The 19,418-nt window shown below is 53.6% G+C and overlaps 1 pseudogene; it reads right to left on the bottom strand.

The window, feature by feature from the left end:
• Nucleotides 1–4,526: 4,526 nt before the first annotated feature.
• Nucleotides 4,527–19,418, bottom strand: part of LOC106630800 (hydrocephalus-inducing protein homolog) — a 111,610-nt pseudogene continuing 96,718 nt past the window's right edge.

Raw genomic sequence — 19,418 nt, 5'->3', positions numbered from 1 at the left:
ACAGCAATGCACAAGGGATTTCTCCAGGGACCTGAGGGCAAGGCTAAAGCAACAAGGATTTGGTTTCACAAAGACAACCACGACCTTGGGAGAGAAAGCTGCCTCTCACCATTCATGCAGATGCACATCATGTCCCAAGCCCTCTCTCCAGGGACACCGTGGGTCATGGCATCCCGTGCAAGGCTTGACTCAGCACTTCAGAGCAGGCTGACCCTTCAGCCACGCTCTACCACCCCACCAAAGCGGGACCTTGCACCAGGCTGAATGCAGCGTCAGCCCAAACAGGGCGAAACCCAAGGCAGGAGGGGTGCTAGGCAGAAGCTGGCTGTTTGTGTCGCTGTGGACCCACGGTCCCTTAAGCTTTTGAAAGCTGAATTGCCCCCCTGGGTGGGGAACGGGTTGCAGTCTCCACTGCAGCACTGCCTCGTGCTACCTGGACACTAACTCTGCTACACACTTGCTTACAGCCTGGGCAACTGTTGAGACCAGTTCAAAATGTTGTTCTGCTTCGCAACTGCAAACCCTTAGCAGACTGTTTAAGACCAGGTTTCTAAATAAACGTGCCTGGATGACAGAGGGGTTGCATCCCATCTATGCTCTAAAGTTTGTTGTGTTTAGACACAGCTTCAGGCTATAGGTTTTCATGCAAATATGACTTCATCCTTCATACAACTCCCCTCTCAGTTTCAAGGAAGATACAGACAGTTGTATGATGGTTCCCCTTCTCATGCTCCCCTGTGACAAGCAGTAAATTACAAGCTCTGGCCTTCCAGGTTTCACCACTGGCATCTGAACTGGCACCCACTGAGACTGAAGCAGCTGCTCGTCTTGGGTGTTGTTTCAGGCTCTTTGTAAACTCAGGCTAACAGTAATTACTGTCACAGCAATATTAACCCTAACTGCCCAGAACCCCAAACTCAGATGTCAATTTCCCTGCATAACCTATACCAAATGCTTCACTGAATTCCTTGCAGCAGCCAACTTGCACAGAAAAGATCCTTGTAGCATGAGGTCACATGGCAAGCCAAGCAGGGAAAGCTCCCGCTGAAACCCTGATACCAGAAAGTCTGGAAAATAAGGGCCGTGACAACAGAGGAGAGACCGGAGGATGAAGATCCGTTCGCAGCAGAGGGGGTGCCCCTGCGCCTGCCCCCCTCAGCCGCCGGTTCGCAGGAGTCTTTGAAATGAGTCACTTGGCTTCACGTTCATGTGGTGCTGGGCCATTTGCCTTGGTCTTCTGCCCCTTTCCTCCTCACACAAGTCATCTTAAAAGTATTCTTGGAATAGCTTCTGTGCACAACAAAGCATCTAACAGGGCTGCGCTGAATTGTAAAGGACTTCATTTCAGTAATGCAGTAACTCGCTGTCCTGTCGTATTTCATAGTAATCAATGTGCATTAATTCAGTCTCCACCGAGCACCAGTAATGAATTTCACAAACCTCACAGACTGAACTTGCATTGCCTGAAAACAGTGCACTGCTACAGTGAAAAGAGCAAGACGACAACACGGAATAAGCTGTGCTATGTTTTTATGTGCTTCTTACTTCCTTCTTCCTTTACAATAAACTATTAATAAGCCTGTAGGACGTATAAATGGAAGTATTTCTGTCTGTTGTTTATCTGCCAGTCAGTGCCACAATGGTTTCCAATTCAGCAGAGGCCGTCAGACCGTAATGCAAGAACACGTGGGAACAGGGGCTGGCACGAGAACACCCACGCTGTACAACTGGAGCCATAAAACAGAAACGTGCAAATCAGAAGCAGCAAGAGTAACAAATTGGAAATGTTGCCCAGCAGAAAAATTAGCAGTTCATTTATAACACAAGTGCCAATAAACCAAGAGGCACACCAGCTGTTTATTTACTGACAGTCCAACCACGTGGCACATTCCCAAATGACTGTGAGACAGCAGGAAACTGCTCATTTTCCAAGAAAGGGCTACGTGGCATTTCAGCCACTAACAACTCACAAGGCCCTACTACTTAGGGCTTAGCCACAATTTTACTCCTTTGAATCAGGAGTGACTTCGCTGAAGTCAGACTTACCCCAGGGAAGAACAGATTCAAAGCAAGAGAATTATACAAACCAACTCCCCATCAGGAAGACCCGCATCCCAGTTCACTGGGTTACCCACAGTCCCTGTGGATCGTGCAGCATCAGGGATGTAGAGGTTGTTCAAAGGCAGCACTCCTGAGCCTTCCACAATTAACACACAGATACTCTGCAGGCAAGCAACTGCAAGCCCAGCGCAGGAGGCTTTACGGAACCATTTCCCAAAGCCTGCCTCTTGGCTAAGGGCTTTGCAAGGTGCTCTGCACATCCTGACCATGCTACTGATGCATTTCTAGCTGAGCTACAGCACTGCGGGACTTTGCTGACTCACACTCCATCAAGTACGAGACAAAAAGTCCGATTTGTACAACATTCTGGTTCTGCTGTACAATCCCCTTGTGCTCCTCACCAAGCAGCCCACATCCCTCCCCCAATGCCCTGCAAGGAGCACAAAACCCAGGTCAGCAGAAACCGCCAGGGTGTCGCTGAAGCTGTGCAGAGGACCTCGCTGGCACAGCTCCCTAATGCCACACACTCACCAGTTCAAGGGCAAGACAAGGGACAAAGTACTGGACATGAGTGCTCCTGGGGGTTCTCTCACCCTACTTCTATTTGGGGTGATGTTCATGTGTTGCTCTGCTGCTTCTCTCTAGCTGAAGAGCAGCAATTTGCCCTTCATGGGAACCGATTTACTTCCACCCCAAAAATGAATGCTCATGAATACTAATAAATCACATTTTAAAGGAAGCAGCGTCCCCTGCAAAGCCTACCTCGGTGAGGTTAAGCTCTTATGTCACTTGGGCAGTATGGAGAACTGCCCTAGGCCAAGGTCATTTTAACCTTCCATACGAATGATGTAAAACCATTTCTCAGTCCCTCCCCAAAGCAACAGATCATTTCACAAGCTCAGGGAGCCAGGGGCCGCAGGGCATTTCCTCTTTAGTTTGCTACAGCCACGCTGTTTGAGGATAGGACAGGGCATTAAACTACATCTAAGCAGCAAACAGAAGATGAGAGAACAGCTGTGCCCAAAGAGAGAGCCTGCACCTCTGGCCTGGTGCGGAAACGCCAGCTGGCTCAGAGCGACCCCCTCACCTTGCATCACCCACAAATTCACACAAAGAACTGTGCCAAGAGGCAGCAGAGTGCTGGTGCAAAGAATCAGCCTGTCTGTCTGTGTTCCCCTGTAGGACAAGGCCTCAAGGACAAGAGTCCAAGTACTGATCGCCTGATGAATAGAGACTTGTTAGAACTTGTAGGGCACAAGCCCTGGGAACCAAGGAACAAGCTAACTGCAGACCCCTGAGCCGTCACAGTTGAGGAGGCAACCAGACGGACAGAGAAACAAGTAGCCAGATAAGGGAACGGATGGCGCCGATATGTAATTAAGAAAGCCGCGTAGAAAGAAACCCCCTAATTTGGGAATAGAAATTATTGCTATGTCAAGATAAACTAGTAAGTTCCTATTGTTCTAACGGTGTGCCTTAAATATCAACCAATCCGTGTTTTTTACGCTTAAGATTTAACCAAACAGTGTGTAATATGTAGAAGGTAGAAACATATGTAATTGTAAGAAAATCACTAATAAATGGACAACTTGCTTGCATCAAGCTGTGTCCCGTCTCTTCATTTGCTGCAGCACCTTACCATCCAGACTGGGTGGAAGCAGCTCCCCAGTGTGGCTCAGTGCCCTTTCGTCCTCCACAGCCGCCATCCGGTTGTATTCCAGGGCCACATTCCCTGTGTTGGACAGCATGGAACTGAAAAGCAAGAAGGAGGAGTGAAAAGACAATGACCAATAAATACAAAGCAAGTAGAAAAGTAACACTGTATGGTGATCTTCTGGTACCCCTTCCTTGATGCTCAGGAGTATCTTTGTCCCCAGGTAACTCTGCCACCTCTAGACCACTGCCCTGGGCTGCCCCGAGACAAAGTGTTTCAAAGTTTGGAGGTTAAAGAGGAAAGGGCAGGCATGGTGCCCAGGAGACTTAATCCAAGGGTCTTATTCAGTTTGACATTATTTTGACTGCAAACTTGTCCTCGAGCAGATGAGGACAGGCAACATGCAATGGAAGCAAACCCATGGTTGTTGTCAGCAGAAAGGCATGGCAGAATCGAACCTTTCCTGGCACGTCTTGGCAGGATGGTGGCCACCATCTCCTGCTTGGCTTTACGTGCAGATACGCAGGCCCCAGCACCCTGCCAGGACTTGGACAGGATGAAACAATACATGACTTGTTTAAAGAGAAGAACAGCAGGTGAGACTGAACACAAAGCCCTAGAAGGGACTCGAGTCCACATGTGAGGCATCTCCAGGCGCCCAGGATGTGTGGAAGCTGAAACCTCAGAACCAGCAGGCAGCAGCACACACACCCCTGCCCCCACCCCCCCGCCAGGCCTAATCACCCAGTTAGAAATTAGAAGAGGTTTATTAAGTGGCCAAGCAATAAACACGTCAGTGGGGTTTTTTTGCCTTTATTGGCACTTTATTGCCTTTATTTTCGCCAGACCACGAGTAGAAGGAGAAGCAGAGGCCACCAGAGAGCACGGCACGGCTCCGGCGAAGCAGGCACCAGGTCAGCCCTGGGCAAAGGCAGCTCCCACGCACGGGTCCCTGCCTGGCCTCTGGCTCTCACGTGAATGTCCTCATCTGGAAGAGCAAGGTCTCCTTGAACTTCCTTGAATCGTGTCCGTATCCAGCTTGAGCTCAGCGTAGTCGACAACAGCACTGAGGCAAAGCTCCACCTCACGGCTGCTCTCCTCCAGGACAGTGTGAGCTGGTTCTGGGTCTGTCTCGATCACCTCCAAACAGGAAAGGGAAGAATCACTGAGCAGAGCCTAGAAAGCCCGGCTGAGCAAGAGGAGGCTTTTGGCCTCCAAGATCAGCCACGTACAGGGGCTAGAAAGGACCATTCCCATTTATTTCCCCGGGAAGGTGATAAAATTTAACCCTTCCATTACAGTGTTTGTTTCTACCGACTGAACACCATAATCACCACCACGACTGAGAGTACACCCATGGGGACAATGACCGGGTCATAGGTACCTCTCCCTGTGTTTCAACCCTGTAGAGTGTCAGACCTTTTTCATGGCCCGCTACAGATCCAGCAGGCCTCTAAATTAGGATTAAGTTCCCCTGTGGGAGGTCTGTGGATGGAGAACCCCAAGACTGAACAAAACCAGAAAGCACCTTTTCCCTCTTGTCTTAGCGGGAGGTGCTTTCCAGACACCATGTGTGGGGCAACAGCCACGCTGGTGAGGGCTGGGGACGGGCATTTTGGAATGGGGACGAACTCACTAGGAAAGCCTCCGAGTGCTGCTGCTGACGGGGAAGAAGTGTGGTTTACAGGTCTTAAAAAGGCTCAGAAACTAGGGAGGAACCGTCACTCCAGGTACGTGTGTGTGGCAGTTTCTGGAGCGATGCTTCTCCAGACTGCTGCACGACTGCCACGCAGCGCCCGGGCTGCTCCACAATGAGACATCCCACACAACATGGGCACCACCACCAAAATCTCTGCTATCGGTGTAGGCAGAGCTGACAGCTCACCCACCATGTGCCGGTGGGCTGGCCAGCGCACACACAAGAGCACTAGTGTGGCTCTCCACTCCAAAACAAGAGTCAGAGTGCAGCGTCTTAAACTCCCTGTTGGTGACAAGGCACTGAATTTGATGAAGAAATTTTAACACCACAAAACGTGATAAAATCGTAAAATGTGCCCTCCCGTTCAAACAGGTTGCAACCCTTCAGCTTTTGGCAGAGACCGGTAGTTTGCATGTGGCTAAACGTGTCTTGTCAAAAGACCTCCCCATTTTGTGTTGGTGTCACAGGTCACTGCATCTGCCTCTCCCCCAAAACGCACTGCGGGTGAACCTCACGGATGGATTAAACGTCAGGAGGATGCAGGAGCTGCTCAGCCAGCAGAGATGGTGGCCTGCCAGGGTTTTTTTGTAGCAGCTCCGTTAGCTTTTCCTGTTTGCGTTTCTTACCTTCTTCTTCACAGGCCACGTGGCTCCTGGGCCCCTCATGGTGGTATCCACCCACTTGATGGTGCGCAGGCAGTCATCCCAGTCTTTAATCTGCTCCGGCGGCAGCGCGAAGGTGATCCTAGCCACCTTGCACTTCACAGGGTGCATTTTGAAGGTGACCGCGACATCCGATTTCAAGGTCACTGTGATGGCCTTAGCACAGCCAGCATGGAGGTGTCCCACCTAGGGAGAACCAGAGAGCCAAGACCTAACTGGAATCACTAGCAAGGGCAGGACTGACAGCAAAGAGATCGATGAGGTGAGCAGCTGTGCCAGGAATCTGCCTCTTACCGTGTATTCATCTGAGGTTTGACAGAGGAAAATACAAAAGATGCCACCTCCCGTAACACTGAGCCTTTTCTGTGGGGTTGACAGCCCCGCGCCAGCTAAGCCAGGGATTGCAGCTCCTTTGTGGCACTGAAACAGGCTCTCACCGGTACGTGGTGACTCCCTGCCAGCTCCTGGGAACCCGCCGGGCAGGGCTGGAGCAATGGGAAAAGGCAGAGCCATCCAAACTCACCTTGGGGGAGAAGTGAAATGGGGTGTCTGCCAGCCACTCAAACCGCATCGCCTCCGTCCTGCTGCGGTTGGTGATGGTGAAGGTCACGCTGTAGGGTTTCCCAATGTGACAGTCCCCAAACGGGATGTGATTCACTCTGGCAGCTGCTAGGAATGAGAGCAGGAGGTCTCAGTGTGCCTGAGGTCCATCCACCCCCCTCACATCCACAGAGACAGGCGTGGCCAACTCTTCCTTGCTCCAAGCCTTCCTCCCTGGGGAGACGCAGTTCCCCATCCTCCCGCTTCCATGGAAGCGCCCTGCCACATGCCTAAACCCGTGGCTGTGGCTGTGCAGAGCCACGCAGCACAGCATGCACTGCCCCTCTGCACAGAGCCAGCACGCTCCCAGACCGCCAGGTCAGGGGGTGACAGCACAGGCTGCGTATATCGAGGGCACAAATCATTAGGCACAGGCTTCATCTCCATAGCATACCATGGGCTGGCAGCCCTCCTTTTGGAGATACCCAGCTGAACGTGGGTATCTCTGACCCTTCCCTGCTAGCCTGCAAGCTTCTCCCTTGACAGAAGATCTTCTCTTCTGCTCTCAAGCTGCCTCTTAAGCCTCTGCAGGCTACAAAAGGCAGCAGGATCTGGCTGCTGAAGCTGGACCGCAGGTGCGCGGCACAGGGTGAGCAGAAACGTCTGTTTTCCTGTTCCTTGATCCACCTGGGCAGCCTTTCCTCTCTTACCCTCAATTACGTCTTCCTCTAGATTGCCCTCAGCATTCTCCTCCTCCTCACTGTCTGCCACCAGTCCGTGGATGTTATCTAGCGTGAAGTCATCCTCGTAGCCTTCGCCCACCAGCTGAATGTCGGTCTCCTCATACGGGTTGTTCACCACTGACAGGTGGATCCTGCCTTCCACACGTTGGGCCAGGGTGGGTTTGAAAAGCACGTCAAACTCTGCTAATTCCCCACGGAGCAGGACCAGGAGAGCGGTGTGAGGCTTTCTCTCTGCACAGCAATGGAATCAGCGACAAGTGATACAGCTGTACCGCTGAAATATTTCCGTGGGGCGTAAGGGGCTGAAACCCAGCTGCCTCCAAGCACAGGTTCTCCCACCAATGGTGCCAGACCCTCCTCCTATGTTCACAAGGCTACGACAGCACCACGCGTATCACTGCTGAAGTGTCTTAAACACAGGTTAACACCCAGCGCTCACTCAAACTGCAGTCAGTCAGCTCCTGCCACACGTAAAGCTGAGCCAAAGAATGGGTTTGGCTTCTGTTGGCTGGCTGTGGGCTCAGGGGCTGCCTCCATTCAGGCTGTTACTCTCACATGCAGCAAAGACCTCAGATGGTCCGCTGAAGTGGTGATAGCCCCCCGCAACTCAACCCACCATGTCCAGAGGAACAGAAAAAACTTCCAACCACTTTCTAGGAGGAAGCCCTGCGCAGAGTCCACATGAGAAGCTGGGGGTACAGAGAGCCCCAGCAAAGAAACAACATCTAACATTTGGCGGCTGCTTGGCCAAGCCAAGAGCAGGGCACACATTTCTCCCCTGTGTGGATGACCGCGCTTCACGCTTACTGGATTTACGTCCTGCAGGAGAGTCCTCCTTCACGCCCCCAGCTTGGTAGACGCACTGTGTGGTGGGCCTGGCTTTCAAGAAGAAAACTCCCGCTTCATCCAACAGGTCTATCGTCAACTGAGAAAAAGGAACACAGAGCACAGCCACACTGGTGTGGGTACAGGGTGACACGTGGGTTGGCACCATACTGGTGCTGGTCCAGCACGGGGCATCCAGCATGCTTCTCCGCTTCAAACACAGCTCATAGCTAAACTTACAAAGTTCAAGTAAAACTAGACAGAAAAAAGAAGTGTTCAGAGGCGCTGGGATACAAAAGTAATGAACAGAATTTTTCATTAAAGTGTAGTAAAATGGGATCAAATACAATCTAATGCAACCAGGACATCACACGTGCCCACCCGAGAATCAAAGCGTGAGAAGAGAGATGGGGGGAAAACACCCCACCAACTTTCTTGCGTTGCATTTAACTGAAAAGGATAGGCTAGTCAGAAAAATCACATTTCCAAGAGGAACTCTCTTCCTGGAAATTACAAGTCATTCATTTGCTTAAAAAGAATTTGAGAGCTGTTTCCAGGTCTGCCATGCTTCCTGGGACCTCTTCTCCACGAGACAAGCACTTGTTCCCAGACCAGAGCATTTCCTGAGCAGGTCCTCACCTGGACAGGTAGGGTGCCACCATTACGAAGGACCAGAGGGAGTTTTTGTGAATCACCCAGCAACAGCTTCTTAAAGACCAGCAGAGGGTTCCCTCTCTTACTGTGAAGTACCGGGCGCAGGACTGTCACCCGAGGCAGAGTCCCATCTCCACTGACACGGAAGGTCAGGCTTTGCGCTTTAATTGCTGCAGGGCTGCAGGAAAGGCAGAGGAGAAATCATGACGGCTGGCACTAACCAATTTCCCACCTGGCAAGCAACAAAGCAGGGGCCACCCACTGCATTTCCCCTGGCTGGTGCTCCTGTACCCCACGACACAGGTCTCCTCCACCCCCCTCCTCCCAGTCCGATCAGGGCCATTCACAAGAGCTCTGAAGAGCCAGAGCCTTCCAGAGTAGCAGTTAAAGAACATGTCACTGAATCGAATCGTGCAGCACAGCAGGTAAATAATGAGGCGACAGGTGAGACATGGCAAATTCACTGGCTGCGATGATATGAGACACATGCAAAAAGCACGAGCGCAGCATGGAAATAGTATAAAAGCAAGAAGGGAAAAATAAATAGCACCATCAGTAATGATTATTTCCAAGGACGCTAAAAAAGGAATTGCGTACTAGAGCAGAAAGCTGACTTGTCCTGACTCAGCCACTAAACGGCTGGGGAAGAGCCGGTCAGGGCCCTGGTACACACGTCCCAGGACAGGGGAACTGGGCTCCTCTTTTAGAAGGGCTCCAGTCGCTCCTTTGACAGAGAATAGCTTAACATACCCCAGGTAATCACATACAATCATCTCATTTTAACAGAAACAAGGAGGAAATAACGCACGCTGGCTGGCTGGCACAGAAACGGCTTCATCTAAACCTTTGTCCTTGGAAAGCCCCAGCTCAACTGTTGCACATCTCCATTTCTTTCGGATTCACTAACTCCCAGTTGGCTGCCAAATGCTGCACTGTCTTCACAGTCACTCGAGGCTAAGCTATAACCCCTTCTCCTTCTACTCTGTCTAGTAGTTACCGCCTCCTCTATTCTCTAATGCTAAGCACTCTGCCTAAGGCTACTGAGAGCATCAGGGTTAACAAGAGGTCGGGGTCCTCCCAGAGGAGGGGCAGCCATCAGGCAGGTCCCCCCGCCCAGATTTCACAGGGGGAGTTACCTCGCCAGGACATCGAGGGAAGCCTCAAAAGTGCACTGGTAGCTCCGCATCATCTGTGGAGTGAAGGTCACCGTAGCAAAGGCGTGGGAGCAGCTGGGCACGCACATCCGAACGGGATCCACCTTGAAAATGTCCCTGATGGGGCTGTGAAACTTGGGGGAACCCACAGAGCCCTGTTAGGAGGAAACATCCTTCGGTGTTTCTTACGCAGTCTTATTCTTATATGCGTCAGCGGGAACAGCCCCAGACAGCGTGTCTCCCTTCCTGCTTGCCCTGGGCAGGCTCCTTCCATCGCAGGGGGTGACTCCAAAGCGGTGCTGACCTTGCACAGGGAGCCCAGGAGCGCAAAAGCTGGCTTTGAGCACTGGGCAGCCACCCCAGCACACAAGGGAGGGGGGCACTGCACGGAAACCCCGCGACTAACCTCAAACTGGCCTTTAAAGAGAAGGAAAAGGCCAGGGAGCCTGAGGGAATGGTCTGCTTTGAGCCCAGGCACGTCAGGCCAGTAAAGGCCCCCTCCGAGCGGGCTTCCAAGAGATGTGCAGAAGGGTTTGGGTCTCCCACCAAAGACCCAGAGCGGCGAGCCAAAGCCTTGCTCGAGACGTGCCAAATTCAGAACTGCCACCCTGGCACTGCTGCTCCCCCCTGCAGCCTGACCTGCACGGAGCTGGACTAGTGCGGGCAAGAGGAAGCAGCGAGTCTGGAGAACAAGGCAGCGCAGCCTGTAAAGAGCAACGGTCACCCTGGCCTCTTGTTCTTACCTCACCGGCGATGGGTTTGATGGAAAGGACCACATTGCAGGGGACTTTGTTGACATTGTGGATCTTGAAGCGAGCTGTGGCCCGGTGCCCAACCCGAACATCGGTGAAGATAAACTTGTTCTCATCTCTGACATACACACCCTTGTCTCGCACCGTCTGCGGGGTCTGGCAGAGGTTGACGTTGCTGCAGATTCGGTGCTCCTCAAAGATGGACTCGATGTCATCAACCACAAATGCTGCGAGCAGAGCAGAGGGAGGGCTGAATGCTGAATTCCTGATGAATTTCTCGGGACCCTGCTGGCCTCTCGGAAGGCTTGATAAACCCTTTTTGCCCAGGTCACTGCAAAACCCAGCCTTGGGCAGGGAGTCGGCTGCGAGGATGGAGCTCAGTCCCAGTCAAGGAGTATTGCTTTCCTTTTATCCTTCCATGCATCCCTCCCAGCCTCTCCCCGCTGGCTGACTTGAAAAGAACTGGAACCTCTGAGGATTTTAGGGTTTAGCTTCAAGGTCAGGGCGCCTCTCTAACCAAGCAGTAAGTTCAGGTGCTGACCAGCAGCAGGTCTGGCTGCGGGAACCTGTGGACGGGGCGTACCTGGGAGGCAGGACTCAGCCAGCAGGGTATAGGGGATGCCGAGGGGATTGTCCTGGGGGTCTCTGTCACTGATATCGATGCGCAGGTGCTCCTCGCACGTCCCCAGTGATTCCGCAGAGCAATCCACCGTGATCATCTGCTGGCCCCCAGGAGGGATGGAACCAAAGCCAGGGTACACCGTGAACATGCCTAGAGTGATGCGAGCCTGCAGAAAGAGTCCCAGGAGAAGCTGATGTCCAGCAGCCCAGCCTTGAGCATCCCCAGCAAGGAGTACGCCACTCCTCAACCTCCAGCCAGGCCGAGCCCCCAGTCCCAGGGCAGGGAGGGATGACTGCACGGCCCAGAGGCAGCCCCAGGACGAGAGGGACAAGCCAGGAGGAGAGGAACAAGCAAGCCAGGAGGAGAGGGACAAGCCAGGAGGAGAGGGACAAGCCAGGAGGAGCTGCAGGCCTGTCCTGGCTGGCACACAGGAAGGAGTTTGGGTGTAAAAGGTGAAGGTGCTAGCTGGGATCCTCCAGCCTCAGGGGTAAAACAGGAGAGCAGAAATAACTGTGAGAAGTGACGGGAGGGAAGAGAGGGGACTGGGAAGACGAAAACACAAGGTCAGCTGGTATCTATGGAGTGGGACTTCAAACAGGAACGTGCCCACATCTGTGGTATTCACAGACCTATTTTGGCTAGCAGCCACCAAACACGGGACCTGCTCCTCTCTCTTGACCCCACAACTCCAAGTCTGAGCCGGAGCACGGGACTGTCAGTGCAACTGAGCAGCTCCTGCCTCTGCTTGTGGCTGGGAGATGACGGACCTCCATCGTGCAGACCATGTCCCATCCCACGGTGATGAGTCCCCATCAGCGTCCTCCCACAGCACCCACAGCAGTGTGTCTTGGGGAGCGGGAGCCACCCACCTGCATGAAGGGGCTGGCAACCTTCTGCAGCGAGCGCTTGCTTTTCTTGGCTGAGGAAGTCCTTTGGTGTAAGTTCTCACTCTTGCCAGAGTGGGCAGATTTCATTTGACATCCACTAAGAGGAGAAAGCAGAAACATCCATCATGCTGAGCCCCCACCTCGTCTTCCTCTGAAGCCAAAGCTGACCTTCCCCTCCCCACCAAGGAAAGCCTCCCTGCCCCTCGCAGCCCCCGGCGGCACCTCCTGCAGCTTACGGACAGCTCAGCTGTATCACCAGCTTTGCCCGACACACGGGGACACTGAGGCATTTTTCCACTCCCTGTTCACAAGCAGGTGACGTGAACTGGACAATAACCCAGGTGTCTGGGCTGCCTGTCACACACCAGCCATGCTGTCGTGCCTCCTCAGGCAGGGCAGGTGGTGCAGGTCTTCTCTCACCTTTTCTCTTGCAATCGGGATGCGTCCTGGTCTGCTCGGTAGATGAGGAATTTAAAGTCAAGGCTGCCTTTGTTCTCCAGCATGAAGGTGCAGGTTTTCCTGCTGCCCTTCACCATGGCACCGAAGCTGATGAGCGAGGCGGGGTGAATGCTGTACTTGCTGAACACAGCTTTCGCCGACACCCTCACTGGGATGACGGCGACGGTCTCGCCTCCTCCACAGATGCTGGGCTCCATCACCTGCAGCCAGAGGAGGGCTTGGTAAAACCAGCAAAGAGGCCAGCCTCTGACTCTGTTCCCTGATCCCACCCCAGGTCCCCACCAGCTCATCCTCCCTGTTTCAACGCCTCCTCCGGAGCCAGACTTTCAGCTCCGCTTAGGAAGCATCACAAATGTTTTCTGAGACATTGCTGTCACCTACGAGAATTACCCAGCTAAAGCCCTCCTTCCAGAAGGCACCTGTCCTGCTCACGCTCCCAAGACGTGCTGTGCCACCACTGCCTGGCTGGGGCAGCTCACCTGGTAGTGCAGGATGGGTTTGTCCTCGATATTCACTTCCGTCTTGGGGTGGAAGAACACCTGGACCTGCACAGGGCGCCCGGAGGCAGCCAGCAGGCCCTTCTGCGGCTGGATAGTGAAGTGGCTTGCCAGGTCTGGTATGGTGGTGCCTGCAGCTTTCAGCTGGAAACTGGGGAGAAAGGGAAGGAACAAAGACCTCTGCAGTTAAAAGTACAAGTGCCACCAGCACAGCCAGGACTTGACATAAGACCATAAAAAAATTAAAAGGGAATGAGTCCAGCTCTGCTTGGGGAATCTCAGATCTTGACAGAGTGCAGACCATCATGAGTGTTGCAAACTAACCTCGACACCCAATTTTCTCATCCCCTCCTTTAAAGAGTCATAAAGAGAAAGGAGCTGCCCCTCAGAGGAAGGCAATGGATCTCAGCAGTGAGTGGCTTCAATTTCAGGGTCTCTCCTTCTGGTTCCTGCTCAGCTGTGAAGGACTGCTGGTGTGGGGCTGCATTCTCCCTTAAAGTCTTTGAGATTAGGGAGCCCGGGCTTTTTATTTAACCAGACCACGAGGCAGCCAGCACGGGAAGCGGTTCTAGCCATGGGCAGGAGGAGAAGGCAGGCCTGGGCAGATGGTGGCACCACGCGTTCACAGACCAGGCAGCTGGACCCACCTGTACGCAATCTCGTACTTCCCCTTGTTCCTCAGAGTCAGCACTTGCTTTGCATCATCCAGGACTTTCAGGACTCCAAAATCCACGGTGCCACCTGCACCTGCAGAAAACCCGCAGAGCCAGGCAAGAAACGGGGAGTATTAGTGAGCTGCTACAGACCACACCAAGTGACAAGACAGATATTTCAACACTTCCAGGCCAATTTCAATTGGCCTCTCAATACTGAAATGGGGCTTATAAGAAAGGTGGGGACAGGTGTTTCCGGGGGGGCTGTAGTGACAGGACAGGGGGCAATGGCTTTGAACTGGAGGGGAGAATTACATTAGCTGTTGGGAAGAAATTCTTCACTGTGAGGGTGGCGAGGCACTGGCAGAGGCTGCCCGAGCAGCTGTGGCTGCCCCATTCAAGGCCAGGTTGGACGGGGCTTGGGGCAACCTGGACTAGTGGAAGGTGTTCCTGCCCATGGCAGGGGGGTTGGGACAAGACAATCTTTGAGGTCCTTTCCAACCCAAACTGTTCTATGACACCTGGAGTTCTCAGGCAGCCCAAAACCCTTCTCAGCAAGTCTCCATTCTTGGAAATTTTCTTTAGCTACTTTGCTGCCCTTGCTCTTCTTACTCGGAGGGTATCTGCAGGGTTTAGCAGGTGAGGAGCTGCGTTTCTGTCTTCTTGCTTCCAAGCACTGATCCGACAACTTTGTGTGCCCTGCTGAGCCCTCAGGAGCTGCCAATTGCTCGCTCACATCGCTGCTGTTTCTAAGCCCCCAGACCAACCTGCACACTGCAAAGCTCAGGGGCGAGAGACTCGAGGCTGGCTGTGCCCTGACAGCCCTTCACTCCACTCAACTTGCAGGATACGCGCTTTATGTGACTGGGCCACGCTTGCATGCTACCCCATCCCAAGCGCTTTGGTTGCTCACCTGCCAAGGCAAGGCAACACACCCAGACTGCTTTGTTTTGGGGCATCCACTGACCTTTAGGAATGCTGATGATTGGAGCAACATCATAGCCCTCTGCAGAAATGAGGATATTTTCAGTCTGGACAATCCCCAGGATGTTTTCTGCATCTGAAACCTGAGGCAGCGAGAAACGAACACTGCTTAGACCGTTCTCTTAAATTCTTTTGGTAGACAACGTACGAGTCCTTGTCTCTGCTGGCTGCTTCCACCATGGCCTCCCCTGCTTGACAAGCACTTGTGGATTCCCAAACTCTCCCAACCTGCTCATCTCACGGGCTGACCCAGCGAGATGCTGCTGCAGTAAGAAGCCCTACCAGCCCAGCTCGGCACTCCTTCAGCAGGGAGTGCTGCCGCGGAAGCACCCGGGGAGACACAGCGATGGAAAAACAACCTCAAGAATTGTGAGGTGTCCCAGAGCAGGTGGCATTGACCGTCAACCCTCTCCTCTTCAATCACCCAGCATCCTCACTGAAGTGCAGCCCCCAAACCACGGGGAACAAAACCCCAGGGTGACAGCTTGTTGCTCTCCGTTAAGAGCCCCGGACAGGCTCCAGCATGGGCGCAGGGAGCACGCCGAGGTCTGGACAACCAAACAGCAGCATTCAACCACGCACAGCGGCAAGGTGGCTGTAACGTGCGCTCAGGACACAGCGCCTGGTTGTCTGGGCTGACGCAGATGCTCAGGGATGCACCATGTGCTCTGGTGAACCCAGGCTAAGGCAGCAGAAGTTGGGGTCACAGCAGCCTTGTGTCCCTCAGGTGCAGCTCTTCCTGGCCCAGCAGCACACATGCCCCCTGAAGCTCAGCTATAAGAGCAAGTTCCTTGCTGCTAAGGGCCTGCCCCCCCGGCGATGCGGGTAGAAAGGAACCTCAGGAAGGCTCATCCTTTGTCCCCCTCTTTGCAGGGAACCCTTCAAGCACAGCCTCCACCCCGAAGATCTCGTTGCCCTGCCAGGGAGGGCACAGTCCCCCCCTCACCTCCAGTCGGATCTTCTTCTCAATGTTGAGAGCCTTTGTGGGCTTGAAATACAGATGCACGTCAAACTCCGTGCGCGGAGCCACGATGCCCTCGCGTTGTGACACGGAGAAGTCCTCGCCCAGGTTTTCCAGCCCGCAGAGCTGCCAGGCCACAGGCAGCAGGGTGCTGTTTTGCAGGACCAGGGTCTTGCTGTCCTCCCTGCAGAGGCAGAAAGACACCCTGCACCAGCTGCTCGATGGTCAGGATAGGCCTTGCAACTGAATGCATCTTGGAGCAGCCCTATGCATTAGTTTATATATATATCTTTATCTATACACATCCAGTATTTATAGTATCCATAACATTAGTTAAATGTTTTCTCTGTGTCACAAGTCTCAGAGGTGAGGTCCTGGGGAAGGGCTGGGTGCTAACGGTGTATCCAACAGAAGGGACATAAGGAGGAGCAACTGCACTGCTCTCCGAACCAGCAGACGAGATACAAATGAATCAAGATGCCCATTGCACCACGTTGCTGGGGGCTACAGAGCTTGCGGCTGTCCTGGGAGAACCAAGCCAGCAAGGAACGGTGAGCAAGAGACCGGGAACTGCTGGCAGAAAGAGGGACGCCAGCCCAACATCCAGCCTGAAGGGCCACGCAGCCAGCCAGAGAGGCTGAAGGGGAGCTCACCGACAGCACCCGTCCCCAGCAGAGGGGCCGTGAGATGACTGACCTGTGCAGAAGCAGCCTGTTGAAATGCACGTGCTTGGGGCTGACCCTCAGCTCCACCTTCACCCCCTGGCAGCACAGGGGGAAGACCACCGGCTCTGGGTTCTCCTTAACGCGGCAGACGAGCTTGTCTTCCACCAGACCAGCTGAAGTGGGGTACGCCCAAATGCTCAGCTTCTAGCCCCGTCCCCGAAACAAGAAATACAGAAGAGCACTCAGTGAGCAGGAGGAATGGCTCCTGGGCACTTACACCAGTGCCTGCCCTACCTGCTGTCCCCTACCTGCTTCTCGTTCGGTTTCAGCCTCATGCTGGGAGGTTCTACAAGGAACGTGTCCGCCTTGAGATCGCGCTCAAAGGAGAAACGCGCCTCTACTTCCACGGGGGTGACGTTGAGGATGGTTATCGTCTCACAGTTGCTGGGACAGTCCAGTGCCTTGTACCTGTCCACAAAAGGGGAAAAGGCTGCAGAGGAGACCGTCGCCTTCATCCCACACCAAGGAAAGCGCCATGTCCTGGCAGCGGGAGGCTGCACTGCAAGACCATGTACCAACAAGCAGGCCAAGAAAAAGGATCATTTTCAGGGGCACACTGGATGCTATGTGTGTCCATCCTTGCGTTACTTTGATGTCCACCCCTGTACTTGGTGCCTCCAGCCCAGACGCGTGATGATGCACAGGCCACTTAAAGAGCATTTTACAAATTAGAAATTCAAAGATGCCTGGAAAAACAGAGGTACTGCAGGCACGTGGGTTCTCCCCCTTTCTTTGTTGGGTTTCCTTCCCTGCAGGGTACAAAGAAATGCTCTTGGAAAGAGCTTTTAAAAATAGTTTAGCTTTTGTCTTCCAAAACAGTCACGAGATTGCCTTGTATTTCACAGGTTAGCTCAAAGTCTGAGGGAAGGAAATAGAGAGGATTCATTCCCAAGAGGAATGCTGAATTTAAAAAACGTCCCTTCCCTCGGGTATGGAGCAGATTTGGGAGTTAAAGGGTTAAAAAGCACAAACAGAAACCCAAGGCCATGCAGCAGCCTGGCTAAAGATCCTCTTTTGGGTTTTGAACTGTTTTGATTTCATTTGCTTGGGTTGTCAAAATACCACTGGCTCTCCAGAGCTCCCATGAAGAGGAGAACTTAATTTCTAATATTTTAAAAAAAAGCTATGTTAAAAATAGAAATGCGCCAGCAGCTACAATGGCAACTTTTTCCGGCAGACTTTGTCCAGCATTGAGGACGGGGAAACAGAATTTCCATTTTCATTCCTCTGCAGATCCCCCACGCCCCCATATCGGCAGGTCGAATCATAAGGCCTTACTAATATTACAAACGGATGAATGTTTTATAAAACCATCAGCAAAATAATTGCTTGTTCAGTCCACCTGTAGAGCTCAAAGCACTTTTAAAAAACACCATAAAGTTCATTTCTTAGGTGGCGAAGCTGAGATGTGGCGGGGAGACACAAGCTGCTCCAAGTGACCTTCAGGCTGGAAGCAGCACATGGCTCTGGCCACCAAGGCACCCACCGGGGAGGAAGATCAGCTCCGTCTCTCCCCTGCTCCTCCAGGACTCACTTGCCCATCATCTGCTCAAGTTCACACATCTGTGGCCCTTCAGCCCCCTGCATCTCCCAGGCAGGTCTCCACCTGGGCCTGCCCTGAATTGTGCCTCTGGGACGGCTCGTCCCCAGACGTGTCCGTGACAGCACGAGGCCCTGGAGGTGCCATCCCAACGTCCCATGCTGCGCAGGCAGCGCATCAGGATGCTCGCTCAGGGCGGGGAGCACGTACCAGTCTCTTGACTTCCCACACAGCAGCGGTCCAAAGTGGAAGACACCCGTCTCCGTGACATACTGCTTGAAGACAATGTCGTCGTCTGCCTTGCTCTTCCTTCGGTGGGGAAACACCAGCCTGGGCAGAGAAAACAGGGAATGAAGAGCTGTGAGATGCTCCAAGTAGAAAACCTGGTCAGAAAGCCGTAACCCTTACTGGTGGCTGCGGTACCAGTACTCCCAGCTCCAGGCATGGGACAAGATGCTGGGCGGCTCAGGCAGCACGCTCTGCCCGAGCCAGAAGGTCACCGGGGTACAAGGGGCAGCCCTGGCTCTGAGCCCAGGGGGGAGCAGCGTGGGAGGCTCCCAGGGGCAAGCCTTACCGTGGGTCTTGGCTGATGGTGGGGTACAGGCAGGTGCCCCTGCAGGGCAGCTGGTACAGTCGCTTTGTCCCCAGGATCTCGAAACGCAGCGTCTGCTCAAACTGGCCCAGCACCGTGGAGCTGAAGTGGACCTTCAGTTCCACCTCACCGCGGGCAGGCACTATCCACCGGCAGCTGCTCAGCCTGGCAGTTAAAGAGAGGGCTTCAGACACGGCTAATGAGCAAACAAGACGAGGAGGAGGGCTGTGGACTCGCCATCCCACGGAGGCACCAACAGAGGGGCCCTGAGGAGCTGGGGATGACAGACCTCACTTGACAGGGTGGCCATGAAGCAGAGCGATCTCCTCAGCCCTCAGCTCACCTGACATGTCTCGGCGGGGATGGGACCATGTCCTCGCCGCTTTGGTGCGCCCCAGGAGAAGATACGGGTGCTTCCCTGTCCAGCCCCTGGAGACATCTCCTGCCCTGACCGGAGCTCTGCTTCTCCCTCGCAGCCTCCCAGCTGCCCGCAGCTTTCTCCTCACTCGACTGGCTCCTCACAGGGGCGACCTGCTCCTCTGGGGTCTGAGCCACAAGGGGAGGGAGAAAACAGAGAGGTGAGACCTGCCCCGAGACATCCCCCTCCTGGAAAGCAAGCTGTGGGTTTGTTAACAATTAGGGGAAGCACTAAATAAACAACCACATCTGCCCAGGGACTTGGTCTTCCTCATCAGGTCTAGTTTTGCCTACAACACTCTCCTTGCCCAGGACCTCAAGGCAAGGCGAGGGTTTG

This window comes from Falco cherrug, unplaced genomic scaffold (genome assembly GCF_023634085.1).
Source record: "Falco cherrug isolate bFalChe1 unplaced genomic scaffold, bFalChe1.pri scaffold_41, whole genome shotgun sequence".
Taxonomy (NCBI): Eukaryota; Metazoa; Chordata; class Aves; order Falconiformes; family Falconidae; genus Falco; species Falco cherrug.
The sequence above is the reverse complement of the archived record's forward strand: the minus strand, read 5'-3'. Positions and strand labels throughout refer to the sequence as shown.